We start from the raw sequence: 3,584 nt of genomic DNA, 5'->3' as shown, positions 1-3,584 counted from the left end.
ATAGAGAACTCAATGGAGAAGGTTTAAGCTGTTCTGTCTGGTGACCTAATTGTATCCAGTTTTATCCTCCTGTTTATGCTGTGTGCGATCACTTCACATGGCTTCATTTCTTCATTCAAATTATTCATCAGGCAAGCATTTGGGTTTATTTCTTTCCAGCTCTTTTGCTTTTTGATACCTTTGGTGTGCTCTGGTGGGATTTCAGCAGAAGAAAAAAGTGGTTCTTTTTTTCCCCCTCCTGCGGTACGTTATTGTTGAAACACCTTAAGTCCCAGGTGTGAGGGGGTGCGAGCAGGACTGACAGACACGCCTGGCCTATTTAAATGCTTCAAAGGAGGCGAGCATGGAGCATCTGTGCGCTATAACCCTCAGGATCATCATACATGTGATTCCTTTTCTCTTTCTTTCTTTATGAAAGTTTTAGTTGTTACTGAATTGAGTAAATTAAGGCAAGTCCTTTCGAGACACCCTGGAAACTTTTTTGTTAAGCAATTAGCTTAATGACTATTGTCATGCAGGTGTTTAGAAAAGTAAACATGAGGGAAAGCAGAGATGATTGTATTTTGCTTATTTATTCAGAAATGTTTAGCTTAAATATCAGAAATTTTAAGTCAGTCTGATAATTAAATTTAATCAAACACAATTCATGTAGAAAGTATACAAAGACTGATGTTATGTTCATAACGTTTGAATGCGATAAATGTAGAAGTATCATTTGAATATATATAGTTTATGTGTTATGCATCACTTATTAAGGTTTGAAGCTGAACTTGAATAGATAAATAATAGATAAAGATAACTTCATAATTATTAATAATCTTGGTCACACTATATTTTAAGATGTCTGTGTTACAGTGTAATTATGCATTTGAGTAAGAACTGAGTAATAATAATTAACTACATGTCCTTACTGTAGGGTTAGGATTAGGAATAGGGTTTAGTTTAGGGTTAGTTGCATGTAATTATACATCATTTATAGTTATTACATGTAACGTGCAACAAGGACACTGTAAAATAAAGTATAACCTTAAACTTTAATACTTTAATGACTTCAGACTATAGCCTAAATAAACACAGCAAGCCAGACAAAAAAGTTGCAATGAAAAGTACATATTTTACTAAACTCAAAGAAACACTTTTTAATAGATAAAAATGTCAGTGAAATACAATAGTACACTTTTGGTAACATTTTATTTTACAGTGTCCTGGTTACACGTTACATGTACTATGTTATGAACTATAAATGATGCATAATTACATGCAACTAACCCTATACCAATCCTAACTGTATAGTAAGTACATGTAGTTAATTAATATTACTCAGTAATTAAGTGTATAATTACACTGTAACAATGGCAGCTTAAAATATTTATTTTAATGTGCCATTGTTACAGTGTAATTATGCATTTAAGTACGGATTATTAATAATTAACTACATGTACTTACACTATAGGGTTAGGATTAGGGTTAGTTGCATGTAATTATGCATAATGTATAGATATTACTAACTAAATGTAATGTGCAACAAGGACACTGCAAAATAAAGTGTTACCATAAACTCTAATAATTTAATGACATAAACAGACTATAAATAAACACAGCAAGCCAGATGAAAAAGTTGCTATGAAAAGTACATATTTTACAAACTCAAAGAAACACTTTTTAATAGATAAAAACGTCAGTGAAATACAATAGTACACTTTTTGTAACACTTTATTTTACAGTGTCCTTGTTACACGTTACATGTAGTTACTATATTAATAACTATAAATAATGCATAATTACATGCAACTAACCCTAAACCAAACCTAATCCTAACCCTGTATTAAGTACATGTAGTTAAGTGTATAATTACATTGTAACAAGGACAGCTTAAAATAAAGGGTTACACTTTATTTTAAGGTGTCATTGTTACAATGTAATTATATACTTAAGTACTGAGTAATATTAATTAACTACATGTACTTAATATATAATTAGGGTTATGATTGTGAATTTAATGAACTAAAGTAAGTGCATGTAACGTGTAACAGGAACAATGTAAAATAAAGTGTTACCAAATAAAGTGTAACCACACTTTTATAAAAGGCAGCTGTTACATTCATATAACCTGGAACAATGCGGATGTTTTGTAATACTGACACCAAACATATGTTTTCAAAGAGATAACTTTTTAAAATGAAGTTTATTTTATTTTATTTTTGTATACAAATCTTACAATAAAGGCAATAATTGAGTAAGGAAGGTGTGTTTAATTCACTTGAGCAAAACAAGTTTTTGTTGTCGGTCCTTTAAAAACTGCTATTTTGGGGTAGGAGTGAATTATGCTTGCAATTTATTGAAAATAAGTTACTGGTTTATTGAGCGTTACATTTATCTGCCTGTTTTTATTCGATCATAAGTATAAAATAATCATAGAGTAGGTACATATATGCACATATGTAAAATGTCACAGACATAAAACAGTCACACACGGTCATAAGTAAAGGTGTGAGAATAACGTGACGTACTCCGCAGCATGTTTGGTTATTAGTATGCAGCCTGTTCACTGGCACACTGGCTCGGGGTTGGGCTTGGCACTGCGACCCCGCAGGGGGTTCTGGGAGAGCGAAGCCCACAGCGAGGCGGGTGACAACAGCTGTTGTGTTGCAGGGGACGCGTGTAGCACTGCTCATCAAATCCTGTCACTCACATTTTACCCTAATTAACGAGCATCTGCTTTCCTGCTTCATTTACACGCTTCTCCACGACCCCTGACCCCGGCAAAGGCAACGGCCGCAAACAGCACTCTGCGTCAAGAGAGAGATAAAAACAACTTTACATCAAACTCCTGGCAAGGGACACAAAAGCACAGGCTCCAAAGGGAATTTGTTTTTATGGAGTTATTGCATAGGTGTGACAGATTATTACTTAGATGTATCGGTCTTCATTTCTGTGATGTACAGCGTCTTTTATTATGATGGTTGTATTGTAAAGGGTGAGTTTTAGAAAGGTATTGTTTTGAGGTGATGCCTAAATCACACATATCTTTAAAATGAATGTAAAAGGAATTTAATTCCATCTGAATTTTCATATCAGCTTTACATACTTTCAGAAAGCTCACACAAATTAATTGCGTTCCTCTGTATATTTATTAATAATTTGCACATGATCTTGGATATTTCTACCGCAATGTAATTAATAAGCAATACCTCTGATGTATTAGGACTGACATAACCAAGACATAAATGTCATGTTTAAAAAAAAAAGCAAAGGTGGCGTTTGAGTTTTATTTTATTTGAAGTAAAAAAAATAAATAAAAAAAAAAAAGTAAAAAAAAATAGACTCGAAAGCATTGTTCTTTTTTTTTTCATTCGTCAAAATTGTTTCACGGCCAAAAAGTGACTTGATTGAAGCTAGGATTCATTAAAACGTAATTAATATGCATCATTATGTAAATGAGGGTGCCGTTAATGAGTTTTTAAAAGAAGCATTCCTTAATTAGTTCACTTTTAATGGCATCATCATTTATCTTCCTCTTCTTTGAAGCAAAATGATGAGCCAGACCAGACAGTATCAAAATGCTAATCTATATTTTATCATTT

General features: G+C 32.7%; 1 long non-coding RNA gene across 1 annotated transcript in view; it reads right to left on the bottom strand.

The window, feature by feature from the left end:
- Positions 1–2,211: 2,211 nt before the first annotated feature.
- LOC311305412 overlaps positions 2,212–3,584 on the bottom strand; it is a 5,397-nt gene continuing 4,024 nt past the window's right edge. The window contains exon 2 of the long non-coding RNA XR_014630008.1: positions 2,212–2,789. This is a non-coding gene — a long non-coding RNA (uncharacterized lncRNA). The remainder of the gene's footprint in view (positions 2,790–3,584) is intronic.

This window comes from Rutilus rutilus (assembly GCF_951802725.1).
Source record: "Rutilus rutilus genome assembly, chromosome: 15".
NCBI classification, from domain to species: domain Eukaryota; kingdom Metazoa; phylum Chordata; class Actinopteri; order Cypriniformes; family Leuciscidae; genus Rutilus; species Rutilus rutilus.
Note: the sequence above shows the minus strand (reverse complement) of the source record. Positions and strands in the feature narration are given on the sequence as shown.